The following is a 19,337-nucleotide window of genomic DNA, read 5'->3' as shown; positions in this document are numbered from 1 at the left end:
TATTTACACTGAAAAATAGATCACAAAAGCAGCAGACTCGGGATTCATGCAAACTGGCCATTTTGATATGATGATGATCATAATGATGATAATGGTAAAGGTAATGATGAAGTGGAAGAGGAGGCTATATGAATAAGAATGACACTGTTCAACATTTAGTGAGTGTTTACTCTTAGCAGATAGCATAATGACTATCTTACATGCTCAATAACTCATAAGAGGTAAATGTGGTAGGTATATTCTATAAATTACCCCTGTTTCACAAATGAGGAAACTAAGGCACACAAATTACATTTAAGTTATGTAGCTAATAAGTTGATCCAAATTTCAAGGTTATAATTCTCTTCTAAGCACTGTAGTAGACATTGTGGTTATTTTTTTCCCATGGTAAATTACACCCCTTTCCTCATATACAGCCACCAGTTCCAGCGTTGGCCTAAGCCAACCAATAAATGTCATCTCTCTGGCCAAAGAGATGTAATTCTTCATTCAGCAATATTTAAATGCTAATGAAGCATCTACTATAAGCCAGAAACTGAAGATAGAGTAGTGAATGAAGCAGAAAAAAATCCCTGCACTCAGGAATTTCGCAACTAGAGGACAGTAAGAGTAAACTAATAAATGTGAATTCAATAATGAAATAATTATGATTATGAACTTTGAACTTAGAAGATCTGAATTCAAACCACACTTTTTGACAATGTTCTTGGAAAAGTTATCTAACCTTTCTGAGACCCAATTATCTTATATGCTAAATAGGGACAACAATATCTAATTCTAAACAGGGTTATTGCATGATATGAAGTTATATTTAAAAAGGACTTAGCATATAGCTTAGAATAAGTGCCTGGTGGGATATGTTTAGCGCATCACAGATGCATGCAGAAAGATACTGAAATAGGGATGATAAAACACACAAGCACACACACCTCCAATTTCCCCCTCCCAGTTCAGTACACATCTTCTTTCCCACTTTTAAAATACCTCTTAGAATTTTCCCCAGCAAGCTTTTAATACTAATTAATTCCACAAAGATTCCTTTACCAAGATAATTAATGCACTATTTCCTAAATACTGGGCCTTAAAACTCCCTTAAATTAACTTTGTTGTCTGTTTGGTGTTTGATCATTTTCAACTGTCTCTTTATCTTAGCACAAGAATGAACATCTGACCCAATCAAGACTCAGTGCGTTTTCTGGGGGGATTTGAGAATGAAGCTAGCCTTATATATAATTCTGGTGGGTAAATGTGAGGTCTCTAACTATGGCAGTCATTTCACCACTATTAGAGAAGCTAAAGATATGGCTGACGATGCAGAAGGCATACAGAGCAGTGATACTTTGAGCATCTGAAGCTAGCCCATCCTGACTCCCACCCTGACCTGGGATCTTCCAGTTATAAAAGTCAAACAAATCAACTGATTCCTTTATCATGTGTGCTCTAAATCAGTTTGAGTTGCATTTCCTTAAATAAAACATGGAATTCTAACTCCTCGTGGGGTAGAAAAGTCAAGGGGTAAATATATTTTCTTGCACTTTGATCAGTAAGGCTGCACAAATTAAAAGACCCAATTCAGGCCACTAAGTATGATCAAGCTTGGACCCTGAGCCAACCTCAAGCTAATGACATTAACAATAGACACAGCTGTAATAGCTCATAGAATGAGAATGCTGAGTCTTTGATTAAAAGGCCAGTATAGTTTCTCAGTCATGCTTAACAATTGGTAGATAATCAAATGCTGAAATGTAACATATCAGTCTTGAGGTTCTTTGCTTTCTGCAAATGAAAATTACCAAAAAAAAAAAAAAAAAAAAGCAGCAAAATTGCCCACCTTAAAAATTATTTGAAATAATTTCAGAAAATTATTAGGCAGGCCTGACCTGTGATACTTTTTATTTTTCTTTTTTTTGGTATTTGATTCTATGTTCCCCTTTCTTCAATAGACATCTATTAATTTTTCTATGGAACTGACATTATCTTCTTGATCTCTGTAAGAACTCTGTGTGTGTGTGTTTGTTATAATTTCATAAATGTATCAAAATGAAATTCTGGTGCTGGTTGACTCACATAATTGTAAAGGTTCTTGTATGATTTTTTTTTTTCAGTTAAACATGTCAAGGAAGAAATATGCAGCAAATAATAAAATGGATGCACACACTCATCAATCAAGGGCTGCCTGCCACTTCAGGACTACTATAACGGTCCTCAGAGTGACAGCACAAATGCATGTTGGCAGGCCAATCAAAGCTTTAGAAATAAAACAAAATGTTTCATACCAACCTCTCAACTCTCTAAGGCTGTGACAGCCTGGTTGCAATTTCAGTTTTACGCTGGTTTTGAATTTCTTTATGAAATCATTTTCATTCTGACCCTTTGGTTGTCACATACATGCCAATAGTGTTGATGGCTATGAAAATAGTATATGTGTAATCTCTGGAGAACAGAATTCTTTAGACATCTTCATAATTTCTTTTAAAGCTCAATGATAATATTGGCATTTTTATTCTTTTCAACGGTAAGCTATATTATCGCAGTTAAAAAAAAAAGCGTTGTAAAAACCAGAGAGACAAGAGAAAAGCAATTCTTTTTCTCATTCCTCACTATCCTTACACCTAGAAGTGAAAATTCTTTTTTTTTAAAGTTCTATACATATAAAGAGGTATAACTCAAGAGAAATGCTCAGGTTAACTTCTATACTGTTGTTAATTTACTTTGGCTTTGGATTGAGAAGCCTAAATGATCATGCCCACTTTATTTACAATGGAGTTACTTTCCTTTATTGGTTCAGGCATAGATTGTCATACTAATAACAAAGGTCCCAGCATGATATGTGAAGTTTTAGATCCATCATAGTTCTACTTTGGGACATATGAAGCACAGCAGTGAAAGGAAGGGATCTTGTTAATGCATAAGGATGAATAGCAATTTCCATTTCGATTTTCATTTCAAGCTGGAAAAGCAGATGTATTCTATGAGACAGTGCCATTGAACTAAATTCTTCTCTGCACCTAGCATTTCTCTCTTGAGGCAAATATCCTTTTCCCTTATACCTAAATAATTCACAAATTGCTTCTGCACAGAGGCCAAAGAGGGTCAGAACAAAATTCAATTACCTCATATCACCATATTCTCTTCTTACAAGGAATTCTGTGCCTATGAAGTTCACTATCTTAATCATATATGAAGGTTACATGCCAAACAGATTAGAAAATTTGGGGGTTAGGATGATAACATCTAATATCCTGTATGTTTTACTTTATTAAAGAGAGTCATTTCATTCTTATCTTTTATTTATGTATCCCAAATTCTTCATTAAATTCTTCCAAAATTCCCTTTGTCCAGGGTTTCTTAATTATCTATGCCTACACACAAACCACAAACCATGCCCTGTGTCACACTGGGTCTCATCAACACGTCACATTGTGTCCTGTCACTTTATAGAGCAATGTGGCAGATGAGACTCTGGAGCGAGGCATTGCATTATCTCTTGGCATAATAAAACATGAAAAGGAATAGATTTCTCATCTGAATATTTTTCTATCTATTTGCACTTACAAACACCATATGGATTTTTCCATAAGATTTTGAAAGTTCGTTAGAGTTAAATAATTCTAAATATATATTCCACCAAACATTGAAGTGTTTCTTTCTACTTTTTAACAAAGAGTAGCAGTTTGATCATGGTATATTTTCAATAATGAGCAATAAAAGGAGCTAAATTCTTGAAATTTAATCTTGAAATACAATATTTATCACTATTTTTTATGATGCACGCATGAGTTCAGTAAGTTAGGTATAGTATAAAATATTATTCCTATTTAAAATGAAAATACAGAGACACTGAGAAGTTAAATAATGCAACCCAAGTTACATAACTGTCTAAGCAAGGATTAGAAAAGGCAATGCTACCTCAAGTGGCCAGACACAGGCATTCGGGACATGTTTATTATATATGAATGCTGAAAATATTAGAACATCATAACAGTTTGTGATTTTTTAAATTTTCTTGTACAATGTGTGGTAGTTAGAATTTTGGTCCCTATGACCCCTTTTCTTAGTGCTTTGCCTGTGAATATGTGAAATTGCATGACAAAATGGACTTTACTGAATTAATTAAGGTGATTAATCCATTGACTTAGAATTGGTGAGGATTTTTTCTTGATTATCTGGTGGGCTCAATGTAATCACATGAGCCCTTAAAAGTAGGAGAGGAAGTAAAAGAGACCTGATAGATGTCAGAGAGATTCAAAGCATTTGAAGATTTAAATCACCTTTGCTGGCTTGAATATAGAGGGGACCTCCTGTCAAGGAAATGGGAATGACAGTTCTAAAACCATAATGAACAGAAGTCTACCAATAACTTCAATGAGTTTGCATATGGATCCTTCTCCAGAGTCTCCAGAATAAAACCCTGCCAGCTGACACCTTTTATAAGCTGTGTTAGAATCTAAGCAAAGTATCCAACTAATCCCGCCTGGACTTCTGACCTACAGAGCCTGTGAGATAACAACTGGATGTTGTTTTAAACCAAGTTTGTGCTGATCTATAACAGTAATAATAGAAAACAAATAATACATTGCACTTACCTACCAATGTCCATGGTTGAGTGTGGTGTAGCAAAAAAAAATTCAGCTTTGTTTCCTCCCATCCATGTGAAATGGGGCCAATATTACCTTCAGTTGATTTTCTGCTGACTCCAATTAAGCCAATGACATTAATAAACACGCAGTTATAAGTCCTCATGGCCTAATCTGCTCTGCTTATTGTGACTGTAAGATGAAACCATGGATTTGGAAAAGGCTGAAGTCTGTTCCTTTGAATCCCTATTTGAGTTGATCTAGAGTTGGTCAGCTTTTGCTTCTCTTTCTCTCCCTACACAGGCAGTGGCCCAGGAAATTTGGTCTGCCCCACAGGAGAGGGCAGAGGAAGGCCATTAGTGAAGTAACAAAATAACCTTTATGAAATATCAGACCATGTGTTCTTTATTTCTGGTAATTCCTTTATTACTCCATGAATTCTTTCCTCCTTAAATTGGACATCCAGTCTGATTTATCTGCTGCTGCAAGGGAAGGGTTGTTACAACAGAAATGCAGACAAGTCTATTTTCAGGTTTTGAGGTACAAATTAGGCCTTTTGATCTCTTGGTTAAAACAATAAACTAAGAATGACATTTATGAGCTTTAAAGCCTAGGTATCAGCATACTGAAGGACACTTAACACTTATATCATAAGCCAAAGATCAGCAAGAATTTTAGATATGAAAAAGTAAGTTCAAAAATTATATGGGCCTGGAATAACAACATTGGGGGTGGGGGACTACAAAAGTTCTAAGGAATCTCAGTATCTCTTTCTCTCATTACACATTCCTCCATTGGGAGCCTCATTTTCTGTCTTAGGAGCCACTCATTTTGTCATATCAGCTTGGGAAGGGAGTATGATAAAAGAAAAGAAGACATGAATTTTCATTTTCATGAAATAGTATAAAGCAGCCTCAAAGATTCTTCCCCACCTAGCCTTTAAGATGTGGTCTGGGACTGAACTATGTATCAGATAAAAATTTGATACCAGAAGCAGCAATTTTTTTTTATCTTACACCTGTCTGAAGTCTTAAAATGGCATGGCAGCCAGAAGACCTGGTCGAGGACTAGGGTAGGAGCCATCCTCATGTGATAACATTGTCACAACACAGCCATTTGAATATTGCAACATAAACACGCTCCTTCATGAAAGTCTCCCTGCAACCCAATTTGCTTGAATGCAGATCCAAACCCAGAAAGAACTAATAAATAGGATGAAAAAAATCTTAATTGACTATGTTTACCCAAAATTTAATAAAATTACCTTTTCCAGCACAAGGTAGAATGAGTCTTGTATAAGAAATTATGTCCAATTATACATATAAAGTTACATTCTATACACACTTGATTCTATGCCCTGAAATTTGTACTACCTTGATTAAGAATCCTAAAAGTTCACTTTAACTTGAGCTACTTTAGCATGTACCTCTAGAATCAGAGCTAGAAACGATTCTGGGAGTGTTGTATTCTGGTCAAGTATAACGCGGTTGCATGGTACCACTTTAATATCAGATCTTCACTTGCAAGTCTCTTCCATGGCTTCAACTTCCTATGCTGCAATAGAGGGTAGCTTCAATTACTAATAATTTACTCACACTTACCTTGTTCCAAAAGTATTCTGAGATAGATCTATAATCATATCTTTGTTCAGCTTGCTCCCAGGTATATGAAGTCATTTCTATAATCTGGATGAATAAAAAATATAGATAATCATATATTGAGAGTTAAGTTCTAAGTAGAATATAATTAAACTTGATTCTAATGAATGTCCCTAAAAATTTGATCTAAGATCATTCCATTTCCATTTCTTCAGCCAAAAATGAAAGGCAAATACTCATATGATCATTCCTGAATTCCCTAAATCACAGGCTATTGCATCTGCTGTAGATGGAGAAATAATTATACAGAGCATAAGTTGCCACTCTTACCTCCCCACTCATGGAAAACATTGTTAATTCATCACCGTACTTCTTTCTACTGAACTGTAGTAAAACCTTACACTCTTATCGCAGCACAGTGCTCTAGGAAACCACTAAGAACTAATACAAATTTCCATGCATCAAAAGAACATGAAATTTAATCACAAATATAAATGTGTGCAAATACCAGTTTTACCACTTAATGTATGTCCTTAGGTATGATATGAAATCTCTCCAGGCCTCAGTTTACTGTGTGTGTGTGTGTGTGTGTGTGTGTATTACATAATAAAGGTTAAAACTCTTCCACTAGATTCTTAAAGAGATATAATTTCTGCTTATAGAACAAGGGTCAGCAAACTATGGTCTGTAGGCCAAATCTGGTCTGCCATCTGTTTTATTATAACTACAGAGCTATAAACAGCTTTTGCAATTTTAAATGGTTGAAAAAATAAAAATAGGAGTAATACTTTGTAGAATATATGAGTTACATGATGTTTATATTTCAATGCCCATAATAAAATTTTATTGGAACACAGCCACAGTCTATCCTCTAGGTATTGACCAGGGATGACTTTGTGCAGTTATAACAAAGTTAAGTAAGGCCTAAAAATCTAAAATATTTATTCTCTGTCCTTTTACAGAAAAAATTTGCCAGTCTTGTTCCAGAATGATGTTGAACACTTAGAAAACACTAAAAAAGAAAAAGTTGGTGTCCTTATTTGTCTCTTTCTCATTGAAGAATACATCTGATAGCAGGAAAAATTCTGAGATCAAGAATGATAATACTTGATATTATATCGATATACAAGAATGATAATAATGATAGTTATTTAGGATCTCGCTACTGACCCACAGACAAATCTGTAGAGCTAAACCTCTGCTGTTAATCTGTTCTGTTCTTCTTAGGCTTACAGAAGTTCATCTCAGGCCTAAATATTCATTTACAGGTGTAATACATGTTCCGATGAATTTTACCAAAGAAATTACTAATTCCCTGAAAAAATTTCCATAAGAATTTCTCGAGTGCGTGAAACCCTCTCAAATAAATAAGCTTCCTGATGAGCTACCACATGTCATGCTCCATTTCCTCCTCTTAACTGCAGCTCCATATATTGAAAAACACCATGACAATTTGGTAGTAAATCTCTGCTGACCCCCACAATTCTTTATGTTGGACTCCAGTTTTAAACAATGACACTCGTTTTTGGTACTTCCATGGCTTTTGGGCCTTCCTCTAACATCTGGCATATGTGCCTGCACTGATATGTCTCTACACATGCTAGCAATTGCTGCTTTCCTCAGGCTTCTATGTGTCCACTGTCACCACCTACTACGCTAGAAGCTCTTCAGTCTTTCATAAATACTGAGTGGAGAGGACTTCTTGCTTCCCATTTTAATGTTACATTCTACTAAAGGGAACTACTAGGTGTCATGTCAAGTTCATCTGTCAACTTGGCCAGATGGTGGTGCCCATTTATCTGGTTGCGCAAGTGCTGGCCTGCCTGTTGCTATGAGGCTATTTCATAGAATTAAATCATGAGCATGTCAGCTGCATCCACAGCTGATTGCATTTGTAATCAGCCAAGGGGAGTGTCTTCTGCAATAAGTGATGCTTAATCTAATCACTGGGAGGCTTTTAAGTAGGATTCAGAAGAGACAGGCTCTCTTCCTGCTTCGGCCAGCAAATCTCTCCTGTAGAGTTCGTCCAGACCCATCATCAGAGTTGTCAGCTTCACAGCCTGCATTGTGGATTTTGACTCTACATTCCCATAGTTACATGAGACACTTTTATAAATTTTATATCCATGGATATTTCCTGCTGATTCTGTTTCTCTAGAGACCCCTTGTTAATACAGCTTGGTTCCAGGATTGGTTCTTAAGAAACAGAATGTTAAAAATGGGTTTTACTATTCATTTTTTACTCTGACTGGACTCAAAGGCACTAAGGACTCTGATTCCCATAATCAGAATGATACTGCCAATCCATGGGGTAAGTTGTCAAAGGTAATAGTCAAAATATCACCATTGGATTGTTCTGCTTCGGTTGTATGAAGTCAGGTTCTGGAGGATAATGTTTTTGACACCTTTACAGTGTTTTGTGGAAATAGGAGGTATAGAGATGTCGGCTGGTGGTTATTAGATAAACTGGATATATTAATGAGTGAAAGGGATGGGCTTTAAGTCTTCAAATAAGAAGCTTACATGGGTCTGAAGATGTAAATGTTTCAGTGAATGCCCTGAAGGAAAATTTTATTTCCTGTAGCCATGGACTTAAGATCTCTGAAAATTGGACTCAGAATCCTATTGTTAGAGCAGCAGTGTTACAATGTAGACTGAAATCTCAATCTTGCATGGTGTTTGCCTTTAAAGTCAGGGCATTGATTGGAAAGGAGTGGGACCCTGAAAAATGGGATGGCAACATATGGATTGATAATGATGTCAATGGAGAGGTTGAAACCCTAGGTCATGCTAAGTCTTCTCTAGATAACCCTGTAATAGTCTGTCCTGAGGACATAGCTGCTCCACATCCAGCCTCCTCTGAGGAGTTGGTCACCCAACCTCCACCTGAAGGGATTAGCCCTAGAGTGATTAATCAGGTTTCAGCAGATGAAACTGCAAATGAATGCCCTGAAGCAGTTGGCTAGAAAGATACTTCTAATTTTTTTCATGACCCAACCCCATCACTCCTCATTTCTTCCAGACCTATAATTAGGCTAAAGTCCCAACAGACTCCAAAAGGTGAGGTACAAAGTATCACCCATAAGGAGGTACATAATACTGCAAAAGAATTGTATGAGTTTTTTCAATTTATATAGACATAAATCAGGGGAATATGTGTAGCCAGGGATTTTAAGAATGTGGGATAATGCTGGGAAGAATAGAAAGCTGGATCTGCCTATATTTACTGAGATGGGCCCACTAAGCAGAGATTCTGAATTCAATTTTATAACTCTAGGATTTAGAAAAGGTATTAAAAGTTTGTTTGGATGGTTGACTGAAACATGGATCAAAAGGTGGCCGACATTACCTAAGGTTGAAATGCCAGAACTGCCCTGGTGTAATGTAGATGAGGAGATCCAGAGGCTTAGAGACATTGGAATGTTAGAGTGGGTTTATCATGGAAAGCCTGCTCTTACACTCCAGGAATGTCCAAAGGATGTACCTTTTACAAGAACTGTGAGAAATAAATTTGTGAGACTAGTGCCATCATCCCTGAAGAGCTCTGTATTTGCACTTCTCTGTAATTCAGATATTACTGTGGGGACTGCTGTTACTGAGCTGGAATCCTTAAACACAATAGGATAACCAGATCCCGAGTTGGCAGAAGCCAGGTGGCAGCACTCAATCACCAAAGACAAGGTGGATGTAGCTATCATAATAGACAGCAAACTCAAAGCAGGAGTCAAAATAATCTGACTTACAGAGACTTATGGCATTGGCTACTAGATCATGGGGTTCCTAGATGGACAGTCTACTAAATTCTTGTTTGAGCTGTATAAACAGAGAGTTCTAGGTCACGTGAACAGAAGTCTAACTTGAATTACAAAAATAGAGTCATGGCCCCTTAATCAACTTGCAGACTTGAGAAAATTTACAGGCCCAGACCCCTTGAAGGAGGGGGAGGTCAAGTCCCTTTGGGGGAAGACTCTGTTACAATGCCACAAACTTATACTGTTAATCTTTCTCTAAGCCTTCCCTAAGGAGACCGATGGCCTTTTACCAGGGTAACTGTGCATTGGGGAAAAGAAATTATCAGATATTTCAGAGATTATTAGGCACTGGTTCAGAAGTGACATTAATTCCAGGGGACCTAAACATCACTCTGGTGCATCAGTCAGAATTGAGGCTTATGGAGAGGTCAAGTGATCAATGGAATTTTAACTCAGGTCCATCTCACAGTGGGTCCAGTGGGCCCCTGGACCCTTCTGTAGTTATTTCCCAAGTTCCAGAATGCATAATTGGAATAGACATACTCAACAACTGGCAGAATCCCCACATTGACTCTCTCACTCATGGAGTGAGGACTATTATGTTGGGAAAGACCAAATGGAAGCCACTAGAACTGCCCCTACCTAGCAAAATAGTAAATCAGAAGCAATACTGAATTCTTAGAGGGATTGCAGAGATTACTGACACTCTCAAGGACTTGAAGGATACAGGGGTGGTGATTCTCACCACATCCTCATTCAACTCTCCTATTGGTTCTGTGCAGAAAACAGATGGGTCTTAGAGGATGATGTGGATTATCATAAGCTCAACCAGGTGGTAGCATCAGTTGCAGCTGCTGTTCTGGATGTGGCATCGTTGCTTGAGCAAATCAATACATCCCCTGGTACCTGGTATGTAGCTATTGATCTGGCAAATATTTTTTTCTCAATAACTGTTAGTAAGGACTACCAGAAACAGTGTGCTTTCAGCTGGCAAATCAACAAGATCCTACCACAGGGCTATATCAATTCTCCAGCCCTATGTCACAATCTTGTCTGCAGAGACCTTGATCATTTCTCCCTCCCACAATACATCACACTGGTCCATTATATTGACGATATCATGTTGATTGGACCTAGTGAGCAAGAAGTAGCAACTTATTGGTAAGGCATTTGCATCAGAGGATGAGTTTAAATACAGTAAAAATGCAGGGGCTTTCTACCTCAGTGAAATTTCTAGGTGTCCAGTGGTGTGGGGCATGTTGCGATATTCCTTCTATGGTGAAGCATGAGTTGCTGCATTTGGCCCCTCCTATAATGAAAAAAGAGGCACAACATCTAGTTGCTCTCTTTGGATTTTGGTGACAACATATTCCTCATTTGGGTATGCTACTCCAGCCCATTTATTGAGTGACCAGAAAAGCTGCTAATTTTGAGTAGGGACCTGGAAAACAGAAGGCTCTGCAACAGGTCCAGACTGCTGTACAAACTGCTTTGCCACTTGGACCATATGATCCAGCATATCCAATGGTGCTGGAAGTGTCAGTGGCAAATAGAAATGCTGTCTGGAGCCTTTGGTAGGCACCTATAGGAGAATCACAATGCAGACCCTTGGGATTTTGATCAAAGCCTTGCCATCTGCTGTAGATGACTACTCTCCTTTTGAGAAACAGCTTTGGCCTGCTACTCGGCCTTAGTAGAGTCTGAACGCTTAACCATGGGCCATGGAACTTGAGTTGCTAATCATGAGCTGAGTGTTGTGTGGCCCACTGTGCTGGTTTGAAATGATGTATGTACCCTAGAAAAGCCATGTTTTAATCCTAATCCCATTTTGTAAAGGCAGCCTTTCTTCTTATCCCTATTCAGTGTTGTATGTTTGAAACTGTAATTATCTCATCTCCCTGGAGATGTGATTTAATCAAGAGTGGTTGTTAAACTGGATTTGGTAGAGGCATATATCCACCCATTTGGGTGAGTCTTGATTAGTTTCTGAAATCCTATAAAAGATTAAGATTTTGGAGAATGGGGGATTCAGAGAGGGCAGAACGACATAACCATGAGAAGCAGAGAGTCTATCAGCCAGCAACCTTTGGAAATGAAGAAGGAAAATGCCTCCTGGGGAGCTTCATGGACAGGAAGCCAGGAGAAGAATCTAGCAGATGATGCCATGTTCTCCATATGCCCTTCCAGATGAGAGGGGAACCCTGACTGTGTTCACCATGTGCCTTTCCAGATTAGAGAGAAACCCTGACTATGTTTACCATGTGCCTTTCCAGATGAGAAAGAAACTCTAACTGTGTTCACCATGTGCCCTTCCACTTGAGAAAGAAACTTTGAACTTCATCGGCCTTCTTGAACCAAGGTATCTTTCCTTAGAAGCTTAGATTGGATATTTCTATAGACTTGCTTTACCTGGTACATTTTCTCAGCCTTAGAACTACAAAGTAGGAACTTATTAACGTCCCCTTTTTAAAAGTCATTCTGTGTCTGATACATTGCATTCCAGCACTTGCAAACTAGAATAACCACCAAGCCATAAAGTTGGGCATGTGCAGCAGCACTTCATCATAAAATGGAAATGTTATATACAAGATAGGGCCAAAGCAGGTCCTAAAGGCACAAGTAAGTTATATGGGGATGGGGCCCAAATGCCCATGGTCTTCACTCCTACCACTTTATCTTACCTCTCCCAGACCAGAGCCATGGTCTCTTGGGGAATTCCTAAGAATTGGCTAAGGAAGAGAAAACTCGGACCTGGTTTGCAGATGTTCTGCAAATATGCAGGTACCACCAGAAAGTGAAAGCTGTAGCACTCCAACCCCTTTCTGAGGTGTCCCTGAAGGGGAGTGGTGAAGGAAAAACCCCCAGTGGGCAGAAATTTGAGTAGTGCACATGGTTGTTCATTTTGCTTGGAAGGAGAACAGGCCAGAGGATTCGCTTGTATACTGACTCATTGGCTGCTGCTAATGGTTTGGCTGAATGATCAGGTACTTGAAAAAAGCGTGATTAGAAAATTGGTGACAAAGAAGTCTGGGAAAGAGGTATGTGGATAGACCTTTCTGAGTTGGCTAAAACTATGAACATATTTGTGTCCCATATGAATACATGTCAGAAGGTGACTTCAGCAGAGGAAGGTTTTGATAATCAAGTGAATAAGATGACCTGTTCTGTGGATATCTGTCAGCCTCTCTCCCAGAAACTCCTGTCGTTGCCCAATGGGCTCATGAACAAAGTTATTATGATGGTAGGGATAGAGGCTATGCATCGACTCAGCAGCGTGGACTTCTACTCACCGAGGCTGACCTGGCTACAGCCACTGTTGAGTGCCCAATCTACCAGCAACAGAGACCCACACTCAGCCCCTGATATGGCACCATTCCCAAAGGTGATCACTCCAATTTGGCAGGTTGATTACATTGGACCACTTCTACCATGGAAGGGGCAGTAATTTGTTCTAACTGGAATATGCACATACTTTGGATATGGGTTTGCTTTCCCTGTACACAATGCTTCTGTCAAAACTACTATCTGTGGACTTACAAAATGCCTTATCTGTTGTCATGGTATTTCACATAGCATTGCTTCTGATCAAGGAACCCACTTCACAGAAAATGAAGTGAGGGAATGGGCACATGCTCATGTAATTCTTTGGTCTTACAAGTTCCCATCATCCAGATACAGCTATATTGATAGAACAGTGGAATGGTCTTTTGAAAACTCAATTACAGTACTGACCAGGTATAATATCTTGCAGGTCTGGGATGATATTCTTCAGGAGGCTGTGTATGCTCTGAATCAGCATGCACGGTATGGTGCTGTTTCTCCCTTAGCTAGAATCTGTGAGTCCAGGAATCAAGGGGTGAAAATGGGAGTGGCACCACTTACTATAGCCCCTACTGATCCATTAGGAAAATTTTTGCTTCCTGTCCCTGTGACCTTGAGCTCTGCTGGTCTACAGGTTTTAGTTCCAGAAGAGGGAGTGCTTCAACCAGGAGAAACAACAATGATTCCATTGAACTGGAATCTAAGATTGTCATCTTGTCACTTTAGGCTACTCATGCCCCTGGATCAACAAGCCAAGAAGGGTTGTTTCCTGACGGGGGTAATTGACCCTGACTATCAGGAGAAAATAGGATTGCACCTATTCAATGGAGGTAAAGAAGAGTTTTGCTGGAATATAGGAGATCCCCTAGGGTGTCTTTTAGTATTACCATGCCCTGTAATTAAAATCAGTGGAAAGCTGCAACAACCCAATCCAGGCAGGACTATGAATGACTCTGAAACTTCAGAAATGAAGGTTTGGGTCACCCCACCAGGCGAAGAACCACGGCCGGCTGAAGCACTTGCCTAGAGTAAAGGGAACATGGAATAGATAGTGGAAGAAGGTGATAAATATGAACTACAACCATGTGATCAGTTACAGAAATGAGGACTGTAATGTTGTTTTGTTCATGTTATAGTATTTAAGTTGTAAGATATCAAGTTTACTTTAATAATGAATATCACTCAAAGATTTGCACCCTATTTTGGGGACATTTAATGCATTTCCAGTTGCATGCAGGACAGTTAAGTATCATTAGGCGAGGAAAAAATGTGCCTGTTATTGCTTTCTATTTAGAGATTAAGTGTGGTTTAAGGTGCTATGTATAACTGCCAAGTTGACAAGGGGTGGACTGTTATGGTCAGTTTCATATGTCAACTTGGCCAGGTGATAGTGCCTGTTTGTCTGGTTGGGCAAGTGCTGGCCTGTCTGTTGTGTGATTACATTTCATAGAATTAAATAATGATCACGTTGGCCACATCCACAGCTGATTGCAATTGTATTCAGCCAAGAGGAGTGTCTTCTGCAATAAGTGATGCTTAATCTAATCACTGGAAGGCTTTTAAGAGCATTCAGAAGAGATGGTCTCTATTCCTGCTTCAGCTGGCGAGCCTCTTCTGTGGATTTTGTCCAGACCCTTCATCGGAGTTGTCAGCTTCACAGCTTGCCTTACAGATTTGGACTCTATGTTCCCATGGTTATGTGAGACACTTTTATAAATTTTTTATCTATGGATATTTCCTGCCAATTTTTTTTTCTCTGGAGAACCCTAGCTAATACACTAGGGTTACAAAAACTTTTATTAATTTAAAGGGTGGCTGTGCATTATTTTCAGCTCATTTTTCATTTAGAAATCATGCTTTGGTCTCTACAACTCTAAGCTTCAGAAATGAATGAGTCCAGCGATGGGAAATGGGGTAGATTAGATTGAGAAACAAAGTCAAAATTCAAAGCAGTAATAGGCTCTGATTCACCATTCCTTTCCATTATAAAATATTTATTTTAAGGCCAAACTCTCATACTGGATTCATTCAACCTTAAGGATAATGTTTTTCAGTAAAGAGCCTTCTCAGTTCCTAGTCAGGCATGTAAACTTTATAATTTTTCCAGGTGCGTCAAGCCACATGTGAAGCATAATGGTAGCCCAACTAAAAGTTAAGGTTTGATGCCCACAATGCAGGATTATCTTTGAAGCAATTTTATCAATGTCTTACTAGGGAAAAAGATTACTGTTTTCACTTTTTAAAACTTCACTTTCCTTCTCTCATATATAAAGGTCATGTTCATTAATATGTTAATTCATATCTAAAATCATGCTTATAGACCATGTTCAAAGCTTTTTTCTTTTTTTCATATTTTCCATGATGTGGAGAATTTGAAGTCACTCTGCCTTTACAGGACACTGAATTTAGCATGGAAATACAGAGTAGAAGAACCTATGCGTTGTTTTCTCAATATTTACTTCACTTGTATTATTTCACAACAAAATGATGATATGTTTTAGTACAGCAATGTACTAAATATTAAATAATAATCCATCCCAATTTTCTTTCTAGACAAAAGTAATCATAACTTCTTTGTCAATGAGCTGTGTGCAGAACTTAATCATTCATAAAATACAGGATTCCCATACACCACTCCACCATGAACATTTACCACCATGAAAATTCATTATGGTTGATAAAACATTTTTGTAATGCTATTTCTTAACAGTAGTTTCATTTAATACAATAGATGAAAGATTATTAAAGTAATACTATAAATATTGTCCAGCATTTACATAGGGGTATTTTTCTCCCATATACCCTATCTATTTTTTTCATTCATATCTTTATGTTGTTACTCATCTACCCATACACTGGATAAAGGAAATGTCCCTTGCAAAGTTTTTACAATCACATAGTCACACGATAAAAGCTAAATAGTTATGCAATCCTAATCAGAGATAAAAAATATTAGATACAGTTCAACAATTTCAATACTAATTGTTTTAAAATACTTGATCATATAAGTAGCAATTATTTTTTACTTTCATGACTTAAGAAGGCAGTATCTTAATTGAAATAGCTGAACAATCTTTTTAGAATGAGGGCAAAGTCAGTCCAATGATCTACCTACTTGGGAAATTAAATATGTTAGTAATATCACAAACAACTACATTCATCCACTCAAGTTCACATTTTTAAGTTATAAAAACTTTTTTATTTGTCTTTTTGTTTCTGACACTTTATTCAACATACTGTCCATTCACCTAGGTGCGTGCCTCACAACTTCATTCCTACTTGCAACTGCTCAGTAGTCAGTTGCATATAAACACCAAAGTTCCCCCTTCCTTTCCTCAGTTGTTGTACCCTTAGGCCACATTCATGCATTGCAAATTGCAAACACTACTGCCATAAACACGTATGAGCAAATGTCCATTTTTGTTCCTATTCTAAGTTCCTCAAGGTATATACCTAGCATCCAGGTTGCAAGATCGTATGAGAACCCCACCTCCAAATCCCTGTAGAACCACCACATTGCCCTCTAAGGAGCTGTACATCTCAGTTTCCCTACCAACACTGAATAGGTACATCTGTTTCTCTACATTTTCTCTAGCACTTGCTTCTCTCTGTTCATTTTGAAACAATTTTATTTGCACACCATACAATCCAACCTAAGTAAATAGACATGACTTCACCACCATAATTTATGTGAAGACATTTCCTTTCCTTCTGCATAGAATCCATGCTCCTCCCCTATGTCCCGCATTTGTTGACATTTAGTTTTGGTATAATCCCTTTGTTACACTCAATGGAAGCATATTACAATGTTGCTGCTGACTGTAGACCATAGCTTGCATGGTATACCTTTTCTTGTATACCATCTACTTTCAATGCCTTGCAATATTTACATTCATTTGTTCACACTCATGCAAAAATGTTTTTTTTAAATCATACCATTCTACATATGCAATCAGTAATTCTTAACATCATCACATAGATGCATGATCATCGCAAAAATGTTTTTATATTTGTACATTTAACCACCATGGTTGTCCACTCTAGACATTCCTAAATTTTACCTTCTCAGTCTACCCTCTATCTTGCTTTCATACATGCCCCCAGCCCTTCTCCCTCAGCCATACTCACATTCAGCTTCGTTCAATGTACTTATCTTACTGTACTACCATCAGGTAGTATTGTGCTATTCTTGTCTGAATTTTCACTATCAGTCCTGTTGAACAGGACTGTATTCCTTCAGCACCAAATGCCTAATCTCTACCCTCTTTCTATTTCCTAATAACCTGTGTTTTTAACTTTAACTCTGAAAGTTCACTCATTAATATTAGTTCATGAGTGAAACCATACAGTATTTGCCCTTTTGTTTTGGGCTAATTTCATTTAGCATGTCCTCAAGATTCATCCACGTTACTACATCCTTCAATATTTTATTCTATCTTACAGGTGCATAATATTCCATCATATGTATATACTACAGCTGGTTTAGCCACTCATCTGTTTTTTGGACATTTGGGCTGTTTCCATCTCTTGGCAATCATAAATTATGCTGCTATAAACAATGGTGTGCAAATATCCATCTGTGTCCTTATCTTCAGACCCTCTGAATATATACCCAGTAATGGGATCGCTGGATAATATGCATTCTATACTCAGCTTCCTGAGGAACTGCCAAACTGCCTTCCAGCGTGGTTGTATCATTTTACATTCCCACCAACATGGATAAATGTCCCTCCTTCTCTACATCCTCTCCCGCACTTGTTATTTTCTTTCTTTTTTTTTAATGATAGCTATTCTAGTGGATGTAAAATGACATCTTATTGTGGTTTTGATTAGCATATCTTTAATAGTCAGTGAAGTTGACAGTCTTTTTATGTGCTTTTTAGCCATTTGTATTTCCTCTTTTGAAGAGTGTCTGTTCATATCTTTTGCCCATTTTTCAATTGGTTTGTTTGTCTTTGTATTGGTGGGTTGAAGAATCTCTCTATATATTCTGGATACAAAACCTTTATCTGATATGTGGTTTCCAAATATTGTCTTTCATTGTACAGGCTGCATTTTTACTTTCCTGACAAAGTTCTTTGATGCACAACAGTGTTCAATTTTTGGCAGAGCCCAGTTTTCTATTTCTTTTCTCAATGTTTGCTTTGGGTATAAAGTCTATTCCTGTATTCCTGTATTCCTTCAGCACCAAATGCCTAATCCCACCAAATGCCTAATCCCAAATAGGAGAAACCCACCTCCTATTACAAGATTTATAAGATATTTCCCTACATTTTCTTCTAACAGTTTTATGTTAACTCTAATGCTTAGGTCTTTGTTCCATTTTGTGTTAATTTTTGTATAAGGTGTGAGAGAGAGTTCTTCTTCCATTCTTTTGGATATGGATATCCAGTTCTCCAAGCACCATTCATTGAAGGGGCTGCTCTGACTCATTTGTCTATTTGACCACTTTATCAAACACCAATTTTCCATAGATAAGAGGGTCTATTTCTAAACACTCAATTCAATTCCATTGATCACTATATCCTTATGCCAGTATCATGTTGTTTTGACCAATGTGACTTTGTAATATGCTTTTAAGTCAGGTAGTGTGAGACCTCCCACTTCATTTTTCTTTCTCAAAATATTTTTATCTATTTGGGGCACACTGCCCTTCCAAAGAAATTCAGTTATTGATTTTTCTATTTCTGCAAACTAAGGTGTTGTTATTTTAATTGGTATTGCATTGAATCAAATCAATTTGGGTAGAACTTACATGTTAACTATATTTAGTATTCCAATCCATGAATGCAAGATGCCCTTCTATTTATTTAGGTGTTTTATGATTTCTTTTAGCAGTTTCTTGTAGCTTTCTATATATAGGTCTTTAGTATACTTAGTTAAATTTATTCCTAAAGAGTTGATTCTTTTGGTTGTTATTGAAATTAGAATTTTATTCTTGATTTCTCCTCAGATTGCTCATCACTAGTGTATAGAAACACTACTGATTTTTTGGGTGTTGGTCTTGTACCCTGCCACTTTGCTGTACACATTTATTATCTCTTGTAGCTTTGTAATAGATTTTTCAGGATTTTTGACATATAGTATCA

Source organism: Tamandua tetradactyla, chromosome 5 (genome assembly GCF_023851605.1).
Source record: "Tamandua tetradactyla isolate mTamTet1 chromosome 5, mTamTet1.pri, whole genome shotgun sequence".
Taxonomy (NCBI): domain Eukaryota; kingdom Metazoa; phylum Chordata; class Mammalia; order Pilosa; family Myrmecophagidae; genus Tamandua; species Tamandua tetradactyla.
The sequence above is the reverse complement of the archived record's forward strand: the minus strand, read 5'-3'. Positions refer to the sequence as shown.